The sequence below is a fragment of the Falco rusticolus genome, chromosome 10 (assembly GCF_015220075.1).
Source record: "Falco rusticolus isolate bFalRus1 chromosome 10, bFalRus1.pri, whole genome shotgun sequence".
NCBI classification, from domain to species: Eukaryota; Metazoa; Chordata; class Aves; order Falconiformes; family Falconidae; genus Falco; species Falco rusticolus.
In genome coordinates this window covers 1,600,563-1,622,289 of record NC_051196.1, presented here as the reverse complement: position 1 = coordinate 1,622,289, position 21,727 = coordinate 1,600,563, and the positions used below count along the sequence as shown (strand labels likewise).

The 21,727-nt window shown below is 46.5% G+C and overlaps 1 long non-coding RNA gene across 1 annotated transcript in view; it reads left to right on the top strand.

The window, feature by feature from the left end:
• LOC119154263 overlaps nt 1-21,727 on the top strand; it is a 119,875-nt gene that overhangs the window by 37,828 nt on the left and 60,320 nt on the right. The window contains exon 2 of the long non-coding RNA XR_005106414.1: nt 21,081-21,262. This is a non-coding gene — a long non-coding RNA (uncharacterized LOC119154263). The remainder of the gene's footprint in view (nt 1-21,080; nt 21,263-21,727) is intronic.

Genomic DNA, 21,727 nt, shown 5'->3' with positions numbered 1-21,727 from the left:
CAAAGCAGAATATCCTGGCATTATTGAAATAAAATATTTCAACTGATCTAACTAGAATCTGCTGGCCTGAAAAATGTTTGGAGATTTAAAAATTCTCTCTTTTCCACTGGGAAGAAGAAGAAGAAAAAAAAAAAAAAAAGAGATGCCAAACACACTGATTTCAGAGGATAACATCATTTTTTAAGGTGATAGAAATCTTTGTTCTCACTGAGCTCCTACCATTTGAAAATCAAACCTGTGGGCATTTCAAGAGGAGGAAATGCAATTGAAAAATCCCTGTTCAGACTTGCCTCTTCTCCCCATCCTAAGTTGTTTCCAGATCCGGAGTGCTGTATCCTGAGTACAACCTGTGTTGCTGCAGTGGGGATTTTGCTGTACAGTGAAGCTGTGAACCTGGAGAACAGTAACTCCCATCCAGTTGTCACTGCAGTTTTCCAAACCAAAAAAGAACAAAACAGAATGAGGACCTCAGCCTATCTAAGAGTAGTGAACACAACATCACTTTTAAAGCCATCTGTCAAACAGCTGGCTTCAGAAGAAAAATTTACCAAGCAAGACTGCAGAGGAACTCAGGGTGGTTGGTTTTTTGGTGTGTTTTTTTTTCTTTTTCTTTTCGGTTGTTTTTTATTATTATTATTTATTTTCCTTCCTTTCATCTGGCTAGGATTAAGTATTTTGTTTTTCTCTTCTACATGCATCAACATGCCACCATGGGACTGTATTACTTCATAGGCAGATGAACAAAAATAAGAAAAAATAGTTACCAGTGCTCAAGTGGAACCTCAGCTGGGTTGAGGTAGAAACTGCTCAGGGCTGAAGGAGAGGTATGAGGAGCACGGCACTGACTCCTAGGCAGCGGGGAGAAGTCAGCAGCCTTCTCTACGTTTTGGGGGAGGATGTAAAACTTTGGGTCATTCCAGACATGCAAGGGTGAACTTAGAGCAGAGATAGAGAACAGGGAAGGGATTTTTCACTTAGCTGATTCAAGGTTGGCTTATTACAAAATCATGGGAATCAGGGCTAGTAAAGAAAACATGTTGGATTAAGTCATCTTATCCGCTCCCTGCAACCAACCAGTATACACTTCCTCCCATGGGCTTTCCAGGCAGGTTAACTCTTAGAGAATAATGAATGGTCATTGCTGAAGGACAAAATGAAATTGGCTTCTGGATTCCCCACCCCCCCAAAGGCATCTTTTCCTCTTTCTGATCCACATCTCCTCTGTCATTCACACCCTGCTGAGAGCCCCCAGACAGATATCTTCTTCCAACTCGAAAAGTGGGTCAAGAACTACAAGTATCCAGAAAGACAAAGATTTAGGAGGAGACTTGAAAGTTGGGTGGCCTGAGAAGTTCTTAATCCCTCAGGAGAGAGGTTTCTTTCTTTTCCTGCTCTAAAGAAACCTCCTTCCTTCCCCCTACCTGCTTTTGCAAATGCTTAGCAAAGATGATGATTTACCAGTTGTTATCTAACTTGGAGCTGTCGGTTTCCTGAGGACAAAGGCCCAGTGCACAATACGACAACAAGGTCTTACATTTAACTGCAAAGTCCCTTGACACTGCAGCGTTCCAGCACAGCAGGCTGGAAAATGTGTTGCAGCTCCATATAAATTGAAGAGGGAGAAGAAAAAAAAAAATAAAAGAAACATAATGAATTAAATATGGAAATGAATAATACACTCAAGTACAATCTCCTCTGTGTCATCTTGGTATTCAATCCCATTTATTTTGTGTTGTCCCCGCATGATCGAGAGTCGCACAGATTTATGTGTAATGAATGTGGAACTGTTTTGTAGAGATTATCTGAAAAAAGCTGGAGGCTCAGCCATAGAGGAGGGGAATAGGAAGGGCTTGTAGGGCTTGGGAGGCTTGACAAACAGTCTAAGAACAGGGGGAAATGTATAAAACTGGCATTTGTTGCTGGGGTAATTGTAAGGATGCATGAACTGCTCTTGAAATTAATGCCTTCAGGTTTTGCCAGAGCGCTGGCTCAAACAAAGGAGAGTTCCCACCCATCCGAGCTGCTTCATCAGGTGGACATTATTTTAGCGTTTTTGAGGATGTCTAAGATCACAAAACAAAGTTTGGCAACCCAGAAGAGTTTTACAGGAGACTGGAACTCTTGTGGTGCAGAAGACTAAGCCTGGAGTAACGGAGCTGTCCACCCTCACCCTCCATTAGTGACTCTTACTGCTTTGATATAAAGATGTGCAGCTTGTTTTATTTCCTTTTCCTTATATCCCCTTTTTCTAATGTAGTCTTCTTTCCCTCTGATCCCTAGGTAAGAATAGCCTGTGGTGACCCTCTGTGGTATTCTCCTTGGGTATAGCTAGGCTGCAGTATTTTTTTGTAGGAGCTGCTCAGGAGTGAATGTTTTATGAAGTATATTGATCCAAGAACATATTACCTCAAACTGATGAGTTACCATGCATCAGCTGCTCTGCAGTAACTGTCCAAGCACATGCTCTTAAACCCAAGTACTTCCATGTAATTATATGTGTCAAAGTGCTAAAATGTCCATCTGCATCTGACAAACTCAAAATAGTTTGTGATTTCATTACATCGCTGATATTAAACTACCCCGCACAGCAAGGAAATTATATCTCACTTCACAGTTGCATTTGTCTAACGCCAGCCTGAATTCTCTCTGAATCTTTTTATGTCTCTGGCTGAAGGACTTTAAAGGTCTGTAAGGCATCTTTTCCATGTGAAAGTACCTACATACAAAAATATCAAGTCACATTTTGACTGATTGCCGTAGGTTAAAGGCTTATGCTTGCCTCGTTGCAAGACTTGTTTTCTCTTGCAAGATCATTTTTTGTGGCTTTAGTTTGAACTCTGAGACACCTGTATCCTTCCCGAATTGGGGATGCCAAGACTGAAGATACTATTCTAATGATTTTAATAGTGACCAACCCAGGGACAAAACTACTTCCCTGTTTCTACCTGATATTCCCTTCTTTATACACGTGAGTATCGTATTAGTCATCAAACGCTGCGCTGAAATCTCACACTGAGGAGGTTGATCTTGATGTTCTTTATGCACAGCTTTGCAAGACAGAGGTTTTCACCCTGAAGGCAGGGCCTTGGCTTCAGCTCTTCAAAATTCAGCCAGATTGTTCCCCCCGGAGGTGCCATCTTTTCTTCATTGACAGCAGAAGCAGCCTGGGCCAACTAGGCTCTTAGTTGAGATGCCTTTATTAGGGGCAGGAGATGGGGGTGGGGTTGAATCTCAGCCTTTATTGCCAGGTGTGATATGTTTCACTTGACTCTAATAAAATTCACATATTGAATTGTGATAATTTAAGCAGGTAGCTCTTGTACACCCCTCCCCAATCCAGCCAGCCTCTTCTCTTTCCTCTTTACTGTCTCAGTAATTTATACACCATCTGCAAATCCCACTATCACAGATTATTGCTGAAAATGCTAAACCTCATTGGATTAGCAACCAGTTTTCTAAAGCATCTTGCTAATAATGGTCCCATTTATTACAATGCCTCCCCATTAAAACTATGTGTTGAAAGTTGTCATTGAAACGCATGTTGGTAAGTCTAATAGATGCCTTACTGTTTCCACACAGTGCAAAGTATTTGTGTCTTAGCTAAGGTCTCGTGAGATACCAAATTGTATGCCTTGGAGGAAAACAAATGTACTTTGCTAGTGCCATTGCTTTTATCAAGATAGATCTTTGTCCAAAGAAAGGTGACAGTCTGTGCTTCTCCTGAGTACCAGACCAATTTCATGTCTCTGTAGGTCTGTTTCTAGGAGATGCTGAATTTGCTGGCAACTGGAGCTCAGCAGAAGTCCCATCACAAACCTCTGGAGCTCAAATTTACTGCCTTTATTCCCATCAGGAGATGTTGGCATTCATGTCCTGTTGTTGTTGGCCAGCATCTCCGTAGTTGTCTGTATCTTGCATTTCAAAGAATGTGACCCCTTCTTTGAGGGGGTATCAGATTTCCTTGAAATCAAAGACTGTTCCTTTCTCAAGGTCTTGAAAACTTCACCCCACACTTCAGACACTTGTGTGATCTGCCACGTTCCCTAAATCCAAGGGATTGGCTAACTTACTTCCAGATATTCAGGGAGGATGGGTTGGTAGTGGACAACCTGGGAGGACAGCTTGCCCCTTCTACTCAGTGCTGGGTTTATTTTACCTTCTCCAGAGCCACTGCTGCTCTCCAATGTGGTGCACAGGCAATAAGGAGTTATCGGTGTGTTAGATTTTTCATATGATGTTGCTTTTGGAACCCATCTTCTTGGGGTTTGCCTGCCTTGCCTCTGTCATGTTTAATTTCTCTTGCTAAGGGCCCTGGAGCAGGGACCTGTGATTTCTCCTTTTTGCCCTTTCTTTTTGTAATTGTAAAGGCCCATAAAGTCATAGACTTCCTCTAGTACTGAATAAATAATAAACAATGCTAATACTTTTCGCTCCAAAAACTCAGTTAGCAGATTCTGAAGAGAGAGAATAGTGTCAATGCAATCGCAAAAGTGCACATCATCACCAGACGGAAATCAATACATGGCATCACTCTAAGAGTCCACATGGTAGCACTTGTCAGTAATTCTCTTCCAGTCTGTCAACGCAGTACTCCATCACACAAACGGGAGGAGTGTGTTGTGCATTTGTATATTTGAACCTCTCTGGGGACACCAGTAATACAAAAAGCATTGCCACCAGAGGCTTCTTCTGGACTTAACGAAAGGAAATACATTTTCCTTCATTCTCTTCTTGAGCTTGTGGAGGCCTGGACACACAGAGCTTAGCTGTACTCTTCTTTTGTGGATAGCAGCAGTGCAAGAGCTAGTGGCAACTCTGATAACACAGACTTCGTCCCTGAAGGCTGACCTAGGACCAGGCTCTTGATTCATATTGACTGCGTCTATACAAAACCGCAGTATCAAGTCTGCAAACCCAGACAGTGAAGCAATGGGTTGGTGTTGCCCATGTGTAGGACCTCCAGGCCTTGCATGGGGCTCCCGTACTTCACTACTCGGAGGAGAAATAACAGCCATGTGTAGTGGCCCATTCAATCACAGCAAGGACACAAATGCTCGGCCAGCCATGGCCATGCAACAACTGGGAGATGTTCTGGTGGCACGCGATTGCCCGCGACTCATTAGTCAGCCATCTTCCTTCATTCATCTCCAGTGGGAGCTCTCCACAAGGTGGCAATGTAACACCACACATGCCACCATTTCCTCTGGCAGATGTCCTCTGGTTGAAGTTTCCCTCATCCCAAGAGTGGTGCCCTTGCTTACGTGCCCCCGTTGCAGGCATGAATGCAAGCTCGGCTCATACTGAGGTGAATGCAGGTGGTCTGCTTGGTGGTTCCCTGCCAAGTCTTCAGAGATGGAGAGCAAAGTCCAGCTACGTGGCTTTGCTACCACTTGTTGGCCATGGGAAAAGACAAAGCATGAGCGTATGGAGTCACCAGGCCTGGAGAAGGATGCTGGTGCTCTTTGGGTAAAATGGAAGACTTTTAAGAGGCCAAATCTGGTATCTGTGTAATACTGAATTGTACTTTTTTGAAAAAATAATCCTGCTGCAGTATGTAGGATATCTGTGAAGCACGAGACCACCTTGACGTGGATAAGCAAGCCAAGAAGTGTCTGTCCTAGCTTATACCTGCTTCCCATTAATTTAAAAGCAGCCAGGAAAGACGATAGTTGAAAATGAGATGTGATCATCGATAGGTTGCTTGTATGTTTAAATCTAGCAGCAATAACAAAAGCAGTACAAACGATAGAGACATAACACTAGCTTCCTCTACACCACAGGCCAGGATTTTGTGAATTATCCCCAGATTTCAGTACCTCCCCTCCAGCTTCTGTTCTGTCTCTTACAATAAAGATTTGCCTGCCAAATTCTTTGAACAAGGGAAGCGAGCCAAGCCAGTCCTGGAAGGGGTTGAGCTATGTTTGTTGTGCTATGTTTTGGGAAGCCCTCTTTTGATATGTGTTGATGTACTTTGTCCCCCTCAAGTTTCTATATCCTTGTGGGGGGTCTCTGCCCTTTAGTTGATTCCTTGAGGAACTCTCCCAGAAAATATGGGGCAGTTCAGGGTGGAGGTGGGAAGGATGCTTTAGCAGCTCCTCACCCATTTAGAGAAGGGACTCTGTCTAAAGCTGAACTGTCCTGTTGTCACTATGAAGTTGTGTTGTCTTCTGGAGTACCAGGTATTTGTCATGGCCGGAAAGAGGAGAGCAGATTAAATGGATCCAATGAACTGATCTGGTATGGCAAGCTTTAAGCTCTTTGAAGCCTACAAGGGCATTTCCATTTCCAAACCACAAATTATTTCCAGAAACTGGGAAACAAGAGGAGGGAAACAAGAGGAAGGAAAGCTTGCACATGGCAAGCTCAACAGAGAAGAAAAATCCTTTGCAATGAAGTCATTGGACAGAAAGTAAACTGCCCACAAGCCCTTTTACCAGAAGAGTTTGGATCGAGAGTCCAGTGAATAGGAGAATTATACGTAACATGTAGTATATGAACTTTCAGGGCAATAAAGAGGTATTGTCCATGGGTTGGTCTCAAAACTTCCACTGAACCCCTTAGCGCGTGAGTCAGTGACAGAGAAGATCGGTGTACGTAGTCACTGTTCCGGAGCTAGGTTAGAGGAAAGGTGGAACTTTTCACAGAAAATAGTCAACGCTTTGCTTTATCGGGCTTGATAAACTTTGCTTAACTTGTGCAATGATTCCTGGCTCCTCCATATGGCCTTCACCTTTGCGTACTATTGATTAACTAGTACCTAGTTTGCCATACGATCTGAGTTCCTCCTGTGCCTTTCTCCTCTTTATCTAATGGAGTTGGTTATTTTAACCCTTTAACTGGGAACTTACTCAGTGCGGGCTGGTACCTCTCCTGAGAAGCTTTATGCTAAGGAAGCAAGTGAGAGGGGCTGAAGATCCTGGGGGTGAACTCTGAATTCTTTGTGTTGCAGTAGCATCTAGTAGGCATACTGCAGCTGGAGCGGTGGGGGGGGGGGGCTGCTGTACGAGGCACAGGACCAGCACGTAATGAGAGGGCTGCTCCTACCCTAAAGAACTTGCAGCCTGAATAGAAAACACAAAGAATGGGAGGAAAACTAGAGGCACAAAGAAAAGAGATGACTTGGCCAAGATTGAGCAGTAAATCAGTGGCAAAACTTCGAAGAGTTCCCTTGAGCCCTAATCTGGTGACCTTTCTAGTGGGGCAGGCTGCCTCTGGCTTTTCACTGAAGTGTGCAAAGCATTGGCTTTTGATTTGCAAATAGATTAGAGCATACAGCATCCTACGCCAAAAACTTCAGCACAAAGTTAACATTGCCTAATGGTGTCTCGTGTTGTTCCAGAATGCAGAGAGGATTAATTCTCAGTAGGATATGAAAAAATTAATGCAAATATAAACTTCTAAAAAGTAGGAAATATAAAAGTTCGTGCTATGCTGTCAAAATAACCTTAAATCTGCCGCCTTCCAGAATTGCTGCTATATAGGCTCATACAGACTGAATCTCAGGGAAAATTGAAGAAACAAGGCACATGAAAGCATCCAGTAGTGTCTTTATCTGAGCATGTCCTATCAAGGGAGATGGAACAGGCAGCAGTGTGTTCTCATAAGTTTCTTCATATCTTCTTCCTGTAAGTTCATAGGCTTTAAAGCCAGGAAGACCTCACTAGCCTGTCTGATCTTATCTATACCAACCTTCAGACCTCTTTTAATTCATCTCTATTGAGCCAGATACCCCGAGATTGCCCACAGCATCTTCAACAAAGGCACAAGTTCAGCCCTTGAGTGCAGCAGCTTCAGACAAGAGAAACTATTGTCTGGTTGTTTTCAGGGGGTCTTGGCTCCGGTCCTCCCCTGCACAGTCACCACAAAGTTCTCTTGCTAACCTTGGCATGCTCAGCAGACAGGATGCATTTTGGGATGCTGAGGTATGCTGGTTTTTAGGAGTACTTAGAATAGTCCACCTAAAACCAGAAAGTGATGCTTGGTTTTATCTATAGCAGAGCTGAGATTCCTCTGATACCTGGCCGAATTTAATCTAGTGCCCCTTTTACTTTGGGGGAAAAGGGTCTAGCAGTGATGCAAACTGGTCGTAGTATAGAGAACAGTCTGGTTCTTCAGGCCTTATGATCCTTCTCAATCTATCAGCAAAGAGTTTACAGCTCAACTTCCCCCGCCAAGAGCAAATCGATGTATCTATTTAGTTGTGCTTTCCCATGGAGAGGAAGGGCTAGCAGGGGTCCGTAGCCCCAGAAGCACCTGCAGAGATGTTCTCAGCAGATGGTTGCAGGGGACCAGGCTGCTGGCAGGGCACTTGTGGCCATTGCTACCATCGTGGTGGTGTGGGACTCCCTGATCTCCCTTGGACTTTGCTGAAAGCACTGAACCCCTGCGTGTGCCGCAGCTCCTAACTTGGCAGCGCTGCTCCCTTTGCCTTTCTTACTCATTCAGCTTGTGAGCCATTTGGGCAGAGTCTGGCACTCACTCCGTATGCCTTGGGTATTATGTTTGAGTATAAGATGCTTCAGTGTAAGATGCTAGTACAAGCCCTGTTCCCTGGTTTTATTGAGTCAGGGCTGGGAGGGTGAAAAATCCTCTTTTTCCCACCTGCAGCACACCTGGCTCTTGTTACCTGCTGAGCAATGAGCTGGGCCTTGTGCTGCCTAATCACGTTTGATATTACAGCTGGGCGAAATGTTTATGGGGGACCATTTATTAGATGTCTTTTCCCTTTATGTGCTCAGGTGCTTTGAGGAACTTCTAAATTTAGCCACCGTGCAACATTCAGTCAAATCATTCCTCCAGATGGGTTTCAGCCCCAGCTTAATAACGACTTGAGTGCGAAATGATTCACTCGTTTTGACTGGATGCTGAAAGCCTTGCGTCCTTCTCTGGCCTGGATGAGGGCAGCTTTTTTTATCTTTCTTAGAAAGAAGAAATAGTGAGTAAGGGAGAGGAAATAACGTACAATGGATGGTAATTGTGAGTTATTTGTGTGACGAACAATGTCTTTGCAATGCTTCCACGTCACCAGGACTAAAATCCAGCTGCTGAAAAGGGAAAGTGACTGAGAGGGGACACCCAGGCACCCTACAGATCCAGACTTGTCCCATCTGGTCCTCATCCTGCGCACCTCAGGACTTTTCAGGCATGGCATGGTTTTATTGTCTCCATCCCGTGATGATGCAACATCTCTGTCTCATGGTGGGAACTGAGGCACAGGCTGGGTGAAACATCTCGCCCCATGGTTAGCTGGAGCCAGGCTCCATGTCATTGATAACATTTTCTTCACTGCCATTGGGCATGTTTCCCTGGGTGACTTTTTTGTTTGTTTTGCTTTTTGTTGGGTTTTTTTGTTGTTGTTTTTAGGCTAGGAGGAGATTCCCTAATGTGTCCTGATATCTCTATGGGACACAAACACCCGTTTCTGCTTGGTCTCTGCGCTGCTGTTTCCTAGAAGATCAAATATCTGTCCATGCCCTGTTCATTTCATTCTTCCCTACACACCTGCTACTGTCAGACCCAAAATACAGCACTGCTTGGACATTTGGTCTTATGTAATATGGCCTCTACGTTCTTATGAGGTTTGGGAGCTTTCCTGTTTTTCATTGTGGTCTCCACTGAGTAGGCAACACGCAAAATGACCCCGGGAAACCTAGTTTTGCAAAAAACTTTTGCCAAATGTCTCTTAAACACTTTCTCTTCCACGCAGTCCTGCCTCCAGTGGGTTGGCAACTGGCTGAGCTCTCTGTCACCCACCCAAAGGTCTTTCCTAGGTGTGTGTTGTGTGTTTGTCAGAGGGCTACTGGTCCCCATAGTGCAAGTAAGAGTTGTGCACATAGTGCAAGTAAGAGTTGTGCAAATGAAATGTGTCAGACCCTGAAATCCTGATTACTTTTAATGGCCAGAGGAGCTGCTACAATCACAAAACCTAATCTTCTGTGTGAAATAGGCGTCAAAATTTCTTCCGCTCATTGTTGCTTTGACCCCAGCTGCTTTTGCTTGTGGTTGAGAAGGCATGCGGATTCCTCCTCAGAAATGGGCAGGAGGTGGGTATAGGTTTCTGGCAGAGGAGAGGGCAGAGGAAAGGAGAGGCACGCAGCAGAGCCGAGGTGGGACAGCAATGGCCTTTTGACAGGAATGTGGTTTCCAGAATGTCTCCCTCTATTTCTGGCAGAAGATGTCAAGCCCAATGAATCCTGGAAGCCCTCAAGTGCAAGTCTGGATATGTTCTGTGTCCGATTGCCAGCTCTGATGGAGGAAAAATGACTGCCACACCACTGTCCCATCCCTCAGCAGCTATTTGGCAACCTCCCCCTTACATCAACACTGCAGCTGGCTTGCATGCTATCTGCTGACCATTTTCTTTTCCTCAACCCTTATGCCCTGAACGGATCAATTTTTAGAATTTACGAAGTGTCAGATGTCCTGTTGAGAACTGAACATGGATGAAAAAAACACTGGAAAGCTGGTGGAAATTGCTAGAAAGCAGCATTATTTATCCACTGGAAGAGCACACCACAGCTAGCTTCAGGGCAAGTACCACGTCCCCTGGCTCCCCTGCGGTCCTCCGAGCCCCTGCTGATAGGATGCTTGCTCAAGGTCCACTGGCCACTCTTGGCTCTGAGCCGCATCCCCTTGCTGACGGGCATGTTCTGCAGCAGGACCAAGGGCTCCGGGGAAGACTGGGTAAACCTCCCTTGCTGGCTCAAGCATTTTTGCTCAGGTTTAGTTCAGACCCTCTCTCACCGCCATCGACACTATTGGGCCCACCGTTTTCTTTGGAGTCACCGACACCCTCAGACCCAATTGGTTGCAGTGGCTGGGCAAGGCCAGAAGTTTATTTTGGTGCATCTCTCTCACCTTGAAAAGTGTTACAAAACCATGAAGTCATTGCTAGAGCTGGTTGGAAAATTTATTTTACATGGGTTTTTTTCTGCCACAAAAGACCAATATATATAACTGAAATTGTTTGTGGGAAATGGGATGGTTTTAACAGATTTTCCAGCTTACGAAAAGGTTGCAAGTCTTCTAAACCCATTTTCTTTTCTCTCTTTTTTTTTTTTTTTTTTTTTTTTTTGTCTTTTTACATGATTAGATATTTGGGGTTTTTTTTTTTACATTGACATAACATTTCATTATTTAATTTAACTTAATTTTTGTGGAGAAAAGAGATTAAACAAAGAGGAAAAGGTCCAAATCAAATACTTGAAAATTATTTTTATCTGTACTGATTTTTGTTTTGCTTTGTCTTGTTTTTGGGTTTTGCCTGCTGGTCTGTGAACAGTTTTGAGATTTCCTTCCAGTTTTCTTTCTGATGTAGAGAGGAACACCAACTGAAATTTCAAAAACTTTTATGAGAAAGGGAAAGCCTTCCCTGCCAAGCTCTAGCTATGGCTTGAATATGTCTTAAAACACTGACTGTCAAAAGCTGTGATCTGATTTACCAGGGAGGGTTTTCTTACATTGTCACACCCGTGCGTAGCCTCCGACGAGTGAATAACAGGGAGCTATTCCTGACGGGTTCCACCTGTGCAAGCTCTTAAAATTCTCCAAAATAGAGTATATCATATTTTGGAGAGGGAGATGTGTTAAGGAGCTTTGAGTCAGCCAGGAGGATTTGTAAACAGAATTATGTGAGGCGGGAGTCAATGTAGAAGAATAATGACATGTAGGAACGAATTGGGAAATAAGAAGTTAGGGATGACTCCACGTGAAGATCCACACCAAGCAATTGCCCGTGACCAACAGCAAATGCATGGGGCAGCATGAGAGTCCAGCCTCTAGAGGTCTGCAGCTCCAGGACTTCTTGAGCCATGAGCTTCAATTTTTTGTCTAAAGGCATGGCTAGGAAATCTCAAAATGCAGTGTGAATACAGGTAAAAAATTCAGTAATTGTGATTTCTTCAGAGTCAAGTGGAACTGCTATGGGGGCTAATGGAAAAGATCTTGTGGCACCTTGTTTATAAGAGCATCGTTCTTTTCCCCACCTTCCAGTTGTCCACAGTTTGCCTTCTAGACCAAGCACCCAGCCCTGTGGTTTTGACTTTTGTCTGAAAAATGGGGAGTTTTGAGTAAACCTTCACCCTTTCTTCCACTGAAGTTTCAACTTAAAAAAAATAATCTCAAACTGCAGATTTAAAAAATTTATTCCACCCCACTTTTAACTGTATCTGTACCCTCTCTGTAGCAGAGTAGATAACTGGAGAGATGAAACACAGTGTGGCTTTGTCCCTGAAGAACATCATCTGTTCTTTCTTCTTCCACTCATAAATCTCACTGGTGTACCTTGCCCTTTACAACGTGGTAGGACTGAGTGACCAGCATACACTCAGCAGAGGAGATGGGGAGGGTGTAAGTACAGATAGTTTCCAAATGACCCCAGAGAAGTGTAGAAATCATGTTGTTAACAACCGTATTCTACATGGCAGTGATCCAGGGCCCTGTAATTAGATGCGAATATTACAGTTGGCTTCGAAACGCTATAGAAAGTAGAAATTGCTGGCTGTTGGGGAATTAGAGCATCCTTTTATTGGACGGGGGGAGAGCACATTGGTGGTGGGCTCATTTCATGTTTTTGTATTCCAGGCAGTTTGCCCACTTGAGAGGAAGCTATTTATTGATCTCTGACTGTGGGGGTTAATAAATCTCTGTTTAGACTGGTTCAAACTCTGGCCAGGTCAATCTGAGGCAGATGATAACTGCTTCTTAACCAGAGGCACTCTGCAAACTAGCTGGGGGATGCTGCCCAGGTCTGGGCTGCAATAAGAAACCGGGGGTGTGTGGACCCTTTGACCTCCCCTCAAACCTCTGGTGCTTGTGTAGTTTGGATTTAATACATATGGAGTCCTTCTTTTTTTGTTATTCTTATATGGCATTGCAGTCAACAGTGTTTTTTTTCCCCCATCCCTTTGCATCTCCCGTTATCCATGCCACCTTCGGTGGGGGGAGGCGTCGGCTTGGCAAACAGGCTGGTTTCATTACCCCGTCTCCTCCCCTCACCTCCTGAAGGACGTCTTCATTAGGAGCCTCCTTGTGTGGAAATCAGCTTATGCTCCACACAATATGTGAAAGCCCCCTGGAAGGATTTTATGAGAGGTCACACGCTTGAGCCTGCCTGTCACTGGCCACCCGGGGGTGGCCAGCCCACCCTCCTGCCTCCCTGGGACTTGCCCTTTGATTCCTCACCCTGAGCAGCAAATGCCTCCACTTCAATAGACGTAATTTCCAATTGTCTCCATGCGCTTTGGAAGTCTCTCTATCACACCCTGAACAAATATGCCTTCTTTTTTTTTTTTTTTCTTTTTTATTTGTTCTTCTGAACTCGCTGCTGAATAATCGGTTCTTTCCCCACTGCCATGTTTCTGCTCTAATCAAGGACAGATTCTTGTGAAAATAGATTGGTCTTCCCACCCCCCCTGCCAATGTGTGTATGTCTGTTTTTTTAAAAATAATTTCCTAGAACTGATAGATTTGGCTGGCCCTCGGGTCTCTTCTGATGCAGGAGGGTTAAGGGAGAGCTGGGTGGCCTGTTTGCTCTCCCTTTAACCATTTCATCATTTGTAGAGAAAACCCTTTCCCCTACTCCCCTTCCTTAAGAGGGTCAGTCCTGGTGCACGTGGTGTAGGAAGCCCCACTGAAACCTTATCAGCAGCTTTGGGCATGACAAGGAGTAATGCCTCCTCGTCAGGCAGCCCTGGACTGTGGGTGGGTGCTGAGAGATGCTGGGTGTATCCTGCTGGGTGCTGCGTGCCCTCAACTCACCGGTGATCGCGGGACTCAAGACAGGGACCCTTTGCCAGGCTTGTGTGCACATCCCGAAGGCCTGAAGCTCTGGGTGATGAGTTTTGTTGTTGAGGACATCACCTTCCCTGGGCTTCTGGGGTTCCCTGGCCTCCCGCTGGGTGTGGGAAGGACCAGTTCTCACCTTCCAAGGGTGCGGGGTGCCTGGCAGTGGGACAGCAGGGCGAGATGTGGCCTTGTCTAGAGGAAGGTGAACTTCTGCAAGACCTGAGGAGGGCACTAGAGAAGTGCAGAGATGTTGAGACAGGGGCTTGGCCAGGCAGTGCATGTGGCTGCCATCTGCAGAGCCCCCAGCTCCTGGTGCTCGGCTTTTCCTGGGAGGGTGCGGTGAAGAGAGCAGGGCGAGGGGGAAGGGCTCTCAAACATTTTTTTGATGTTGTTGATAAGACCTTAGCTGCTCCACACTTTCTTCCCCGTCTGATCCATGATTACTGAGCCTTCACGTGGACGCGCTGGGCGTATGTGTGTATAAAAATATATGGCTGTATAATTAGAACCAGCCAAGAATATTTGGCTGAAATGATGGGGGGGGGACGACACACGGACTCAGGGGGTGTCCAAACATACTGATTTGTTGGAGCCAGAACTCTTCATGGGAAGTGTCAGGTTTGATGAATTTCCCATTTAACAGAAAAAAGAAAAAAGCAAAAAAAAAAGAAAAAGAGAAAGAAAAAAAGGTTTTGACATATTTTAAACATTCCAGTGCAGCATTTTTAAACCATCACCTCCCAGGCTCATTTTTTTCTGCTCACAGAGGTTTTTGAGATCATTCCGAATCAGGCAGAACAGGGATTTGAAGCATGGCCAATGTCCTAAACACCAGCTAAACAGCATCACTCAGTCTCTCTCTCTCCTTTTCTCCACAAAAAGCTTCCTGATAAAACTGGTTGAAGCCAAAACGTTCCACAGGGATGCGTCAACTTTAGCCAAACAGTATATTTGACTATATGAGGTGATAGCGACCTCTAATTGAAATATTTCCATTGCCCATGTACTTAGTGACTCTTCCCATCCCCAAGATGCATCTACCATCCTGCCTTAAAGCAGCAATTTGGTCAAGGCCCTTAAATGAGCTGGTCTTAGTCTCCACATTTCCCTGTATCTTCCCATCTTCCCAGAAAGGCTCCCTGCCTTTTGTGGTGCTGCAAAGCCTCAGCCTTGCCACAGGAGCAGGAGGTCGGAGGGGTGGCCAGGCCGGCGAGGGCAGAGATGAGCAAACGTTGGGATGTGTGGGAAACCCAGGCAGTTCAGAGAGGCTTTGGGGAATTAGGACCCACCTGCCTGGAGCATCTAAGCCATTAATTAGGAACACATTTGGGGGGGGGAGGGGGTGATGGGGGGGGGGGGGGGGGCGCGCATCAGCCTGAGGGCCACGTGGCTGGCGCTTTTGCCCAAACTATTATTCATGCTTGTCTAGGTAGAAAGCCCTTGTGCTGGAGCCCAGATCCTCAAAGGTTTGGCTTGACTAGGGAATCAAATGCCTAAATACCTTTGAGGATCGCAGCCTTAGTCACTACATCCACAGCCAGCTTTAAATCCACTCTGGAGAACTTATAAATGCTTCTTTATAAGCTTTTTGAGCTGGACTCTGATCCCGACTGGCTTCATCCTGGCAGCACTGAGTGCCTTAACCTCCCTCCTTGCTCCACTTTCCCCATGTGGAGGGCTCTGGGGGGGCCACCAGCAGCTCCCCTCTTCCTCCAAACTCTTGAGCAAAGTGATCACCTGAGCTGCTCTTTCAGTAGGTCACTGTGGGATGGCTTAAGCAGAGGTTCACGGCATGAGCTACAGCTGAACAAAAAGGTAATGTAAATATATAGAATCACAGAATCGTTTAGGTTGGAAAAGACCTGTAAGATCAAGTCCAACCATTAACCCAGCACTGCCAAGCCCATCACTAAACCGTGTCCCTAATTGCGCATCTACATGTCTTTTTAAATACTCCCAGGGTATTTAAAATACATGAACCATTTCCCTGGCAGCCTGTTCCAGTGCTTGACAACCCTTTTGGTGAAGATTTTTTCCCCAATACCCAATCTAAACCTCCCCTGGCACGACTTGAGACCCTTTCCTCTTGTTCTGTGGCTTATTACTTGGGAGAAGACAGTGACAACTCGCCACACCCTCATTTCCAGTAGCTGTAGAGAGCAATAAGGTCCCCCCTGAACCTCCTTTTCTCCAGGCTGAACACCCCCAGTTCCCTCAGCTGCTCCTCATAGGATTTGTGCTCCAGCCCCTTCCCCAGCTCCGCTGCCCATCTCTGGACATACTCCAGCACCTCTGCATCCCTCTGAGGTGAGGAGCCCAAACCTGAGCACAGGATTTGAGGTGCAGCCTCACCAGTGCCCAGTACAGGGGGACGATGACTGCCCTGGCTCTGCTGGTCACATTGTTTCAGGTACAAGCCAGGATGCTGTTGGCCACCTGAGCACACTCTGGCTCACGTTCAGCCGGCTGTCAGCCAGCACCCCCAGGCCCTTTCCCACCAGGCAGCTTCCCAGACGCTCTTCCCCAGGCCTGTAGCCCTGTGTGGGGCTGCTGTGGCCCACGTGGTTGAACCTCATACAGTTGGCCTCAGCCCATTGGCTCAGCCTGCCCAGACCCCTCTTGCAGAGCCTCTTGCCCTCCAGCAGATCAACACTCCCACCCAACTTGGTGTTGTTTGCAGATGTACTGAGGGTGCACTACATCCCCTCATCCAGTTAATCAACAAAGATATCAAACAGGACTGGCCCCGATACTGAGCCCTTGGGAACACCCCGTGTGCCCAGCACCAGCAGGATGTAACCCCGTTCACCACCACGCTTTGGGCTTGGCCATCCAGGCAGCTTTTTGATCAGTACAGCCACCCAAGCCATAAGCAGCCAGTTTCTCTAGCGGAATGCTGTGGGAGATGCTGTCAAAGACTTTACTAAAGTCCAGGTAGACAACATCCACAGCCTTTCCATCGTCCACTAGAGAGGTTGTCTTGTCATAGGAGATCAGGTTCATCAAGCAGGACCTGCCTTTCATAAACCCACACTGGCTGGGCCTGACCCCCCAGCTGTCCTGCACATGCCACGTGGTGGTGGTCAGGATGATCCGCTCCATAACGCCTGCCCAGGCACTGAGGTCAGGCTGACAGCCTGTAGTACCCCAGATCCTCCTTCCTGCCCTTCCTGTAGGTAGGTGTCACGTTGGCTAGCCCCCGTCAGTGGGGACCTCCCTGGTTAGCCAGGGCTGCTAAGGAATGATTGACAGTGCCTCAGTGAGCACTTCCACCAGTACATGTGCATTTGGTATATGTATATTCATATTTACAGAATACATACCTATCCCTATATGTTTCTATGTATTTAAGTCTACATAGTGTTCTCATCCTGGTGTTCCTATACCTTGAACTGGTTCAAAACTGGGCTGAAGAACCGGAGAGAAAGGAACCATTCTCGGTGTCGGTCTGTGCTGGGTTACACCCCCGTGGGTGACAGCAGCTGGTCACTTGTCCCCACACCTGCATTTGGGAGCAATGGGAGGGACACAAAACATCACTGTTTGCTCCCTTGGCACCTGGGAAAGAACTTTCTCGTGTAGGTCACACAGAGGCTGCTATCTGCAAGTTTTCCTGCACCTTCCTTGCCACTGTCAGGTACAACCTCCTGAATTAAGCAGAACTCCAGATTTGATCCAGCTTGAATATATATTATTGCACTTTTTTTTTCTGTCCCATCCATGTGCCCCTCAAAGTGTATTTCCCTTCATGTGTTCTTTTGCATTAAATTTCAAAGGGCAATCTCTAGATATAGCAAAAAATAATGCAAGCAAGAAATGAATGCATGGTTAAAAGGAGCTTGTACTGTAAAATATTCAAATGTTAATGGAATACTTGTGTCGATAACATTTCCCTAATCTCTGGGGTGTTTGGGATCAACGTTTGAATTTATCTTTTTCTGTATCACAACAAACTGAAGTCTAAATCCAGGCAGAGGTCTGAGAATTGGTCTGGGACTGTGCAAACGCAAAAGCAAGTCAAGGCGCTGCGGTGCTGAGCCTTCCCGTGAGGGTGCCTGCCTGGACCCCAGCACAGCAGGGTTTACCCCACAGCACGCAGACAGCGATGCTTCCAGGGGAGCCCAACCACCTAACTTCTGCTGGCCCCGCAGCCCGGGTAGGCTCAGCGTTACAATGCCAGCTAATTGTGTCTCTGTACACCCCCCAAAACACCATCAGTCCCTGACCTACTTTTGTCTCCCACAAAACCTTTTCTATTCTTGTTTTTCCTGCTCCTTGCCCTGGTTTTCTTCTTGCTTTCCATGCCATGCTTCTGCATGTACATTCAGGGCCTATACTTTTCCATGGACGTTTTCTTGTAAATGTGTTTCTTGGCTGCAACCCACTCATTACACATCCAAAGGGATGCTTGATTGGCACATCTCTCCAAATCAACAGGAAAACCAACTGCATGCTACTCTTTTATTTTCTTCTCCAGGGATCTGCTTGGACTCCCTCCTCCCCCAGGCCAATGCTCAGGTCTGCTTACTCCCCATTTAGGGGAGCTTTAAGGATTCCCTGCATTGTTTTTTAGGTCCCAGGGATACACCTGACCACCCTGGAGCTCTCACGTGAGGTCTGTGGCAGAGCTGACCATGCCAGGGGACACGCAGCCACACCAAGGAACTGTGCCACAGCTGGCTCTGCCTCCAGAGCGGGAGAGCATCCCTGGAGCCAGCGGAGCCAGCAGCTCCCTGCCACTCAGGCGGCCGCACGAGCTGCACCGTCTTAATGCTGCTGCTTCTCATTTATTCACCTGCCTTTTTTTTTTTTTTTTTCCCCCTCCACCCTCTGGCAGATGGGTTGCCCTCGGACAGGACATCCCCGCGCCCATCTGTGCTGGTGTTGTTCCCTCTGCTGAGCTCTAGGCACCGTGCAGGGGTGGGCTGGGGGCTCAGTTTGCCCGAAGGGCATTGCTTTGTACCTACCAGATGTGCTGAATTTCTCACTCTGGCTCCCTCTGAGCAGCCCCCTGCTTCCTCTTGACCTTGCTGTAGTTTAGATTCTCAGCCTTTTGCCAGTCCCTGCAGCTGATTTATTCTCCTGATGTTTAATGTTGGATTTGCCTCTTTGGAGGAAGGTTATAGCCACCTTGGAAATGTTTGCAGAGCAGAATTTCTCTCTCTCTCTCTCTTTTTTAAAAAATTATTTAATTTTTTTCTCACTTCTTGAGAGCAAACTAGTGTTACGGTATGTGGCTAGCCTGCAGTTCCCTAGCTAGCAAATTCTCTGCTGGTCAGGTCTCTGTGCGAGCATTTGCGTTCTGTCATTAAGCCTTTAGAGATCTTGCCAGCCATCGGTTTGGCATCCAGTCATTCCCAGCAGGACTGGTTGCCTGTATCCTGTCTTTAGCTAATGCTCTGTCAACCACAGGGGGAACTCAGCCAACAAGGTATCTATCAGCCTTTCAAGGACCCACAGTTCTTCCATGTGGACTGGAGTCCTGCATTCTGGTCTGATCTATTTATTAAAGAGCTCTGCCAATCAGTAGACCTTGTAAAAAGTAATGTTTCCCCTTCTCCTGTCCCTCCTCCCTGGAAAATGTTGATGTGAGTGACAAATGTTTGTTTTTGTTGACTTATTCCATGGAAATTTACAGGTTCCTTTGGAAAATAAAAGATACATCTTCAGCTGTTGAAGATCTTTCACTTTAATTAGGCTTTTCAGATTTCTAATAAAGGAAAAGTAATCGAGAATTTTCAAGGAAAGTCACTAATCACTCTGAACACATGGACTTGACTAAATGCCTAACTTTCCAGCAAGACTGCTCTTTGCCTATGGTCACTAATGACTGAATGGGTTCCTTCTCACAGAGGTGCTCCTGCAGGGTGGCTCTAAGGCTTGCTGTGACATATGTTGCCATCGGCTTTTCTGGGCGGTGTTGGTTACCTCTTGCCACCCCTTTAGGACACATCATTGTCCAGCCTTGCTGGTGACTTGACATATACGAAAATGGTCTGTTTTCTTGATGGACTCTCCTGGCTGTCTGATCATCTCGATGGCCTTCAAGCATTGTCTGAGAAGGGGTGTTATTCATTTGGAAGACAGGTGGAATTGTGTGCCTTAAATTCTTAGCAAAAACCTTGATCTAGTTACCATTTCCTTCTCCCGTTGTAGACTAGCTGCGGTCATGTGTGCTATAACTGGAGTTTTCACTCCTTTGTGTTGGAGAGATGGTATCTGAAGTGAGAGGGAGCCCTCGTAGCCACTTCGGACCCAAGACAGGGGTTTTCGCTTCACTTGCCCTTGAGATGTGCAGAAACCTGTGACAAAGCCAAACAGTTAACACGGGTGTCTAGTCTTGCATCATCCTTTCTTGCTCACCCAAGCACACCTGGTCCTGCTTTCCCCTCCCACTAAATTTTTGCCCACTGCTAACCTTCCAGTCCTGAACGCACACACAGGAGCATGTCTTTGTTTTTATCCAGACCATGGGCTTCATACTTTATGGACTAGAAAGAGAGGCATTGCATCACAGCCAGCTCATTAGGCTCAGCTCTGCTGTGCAAGCGTGAGGGGAGGTGGAGAGGGTTGATTAGATAAAGTCTGGAACTGCTCCATTAGTGAGATGTGCTCACAAAGCCACTGTGGTCACTGGAATTAAGCTTTAAAATATTTTGAGCAAATATTGTCCTAGCCCAGTTCTGAGGATTGCTTGTGTGTGTGTGTGTGTGTATGATGCTCTGGCTCAGCCTCCTTGAGCTTGGCAGAGGGCTCTCTTCTGAAACTTGGACCTGTGGCTTCAGCACCTAGTGGCTTCTTCTGAGCTGGTCTCCAGCTTGGTTAGAAGATATCAGCCAGTCGTTTAACCACATGGCAGCTCTGGGAGCAGCTGCACTGGTAGGAAAAAGCATTGGAAGCCCAAGAGCCTTGCCTGTACCTGTCAGCTGTGGGAGATGCATCTCTCCCTCTTGCCTGCCCAGCTCTGGAGGTACAAGCCTCTGGGAACAAAGCACCTCTTGCATGCTGCTCCCTGGCTGTACGTGCTGTGTGTTGGACACAGGAATCTGTTGTCCCTAGAGGGCATGTCCACTGTCTGCCTTCTGGCCCCCTGTACCTCTGAAATAGCTTGACTCCCAGAGACTGATCATTGCAAAGCCAGTGAGGGACGGGTGCCTCTCGTGCCCCATGCTTGCTTTGCCCCAGCCCCATACAAGCTGCTCCTGTGAGGGGAAGCAGGGGGATGCAGAGTGCCAGAAGATGGCATCTCTCACCACAGCTCTTTGTGCCTGACCACCCTCTTCTCTCTTTGTCAGCTGGTAACTTCAGGATTCACCACATGGCAGCACAGATCGAGGGAGACAGTGGGCGAGCTGCAGACTGACGTGCTGGGGCGGGTGTGATGTCGCAGACCCCCCAACCATCACACTGCACCAACGGGGAGAGAGCCACGGGGCCGTAAACCAGATAACGACAACCGAAGAAGCCAGCGGTAGAGGTGAACAGCATGGCTCCAGTTTCCTACATCCTTTTCCAGTCCCATGTGTCTGTGTCCCTGTGACCGGCACTGGGAAGGGAATGTGGGAGTTGGTTTTGGTTCGTGCACCTTGGGGCGGCTGGGGCTTCACTCCAACACCTCTGTCATGCTGTGCATGAAATCACCAAAAAGCTGGTAGGGGAAATGCGGGAAGAGCGGGTTTTCCTTTGGAGAACGCAGTTCTGTCAAAACTCCATATGTCTTGAAACATTTTTAGGATGAAAAGTGCTATTTTTTAATCCTGAAATAACTTTTTAAAATGTGGTGCATTAGGTAATATAAAATATAAAGTAAATAAGTTCAGCCAGTCTCGACCAGATTTGAAAAGAAAGATTATTTATTCCTGGCACACACACACACACCCCCCACCCCAAGAACTTGGTCATATTCAGGTTTGATCCTGGCTTTGAAGAGAAAATTTTTCTG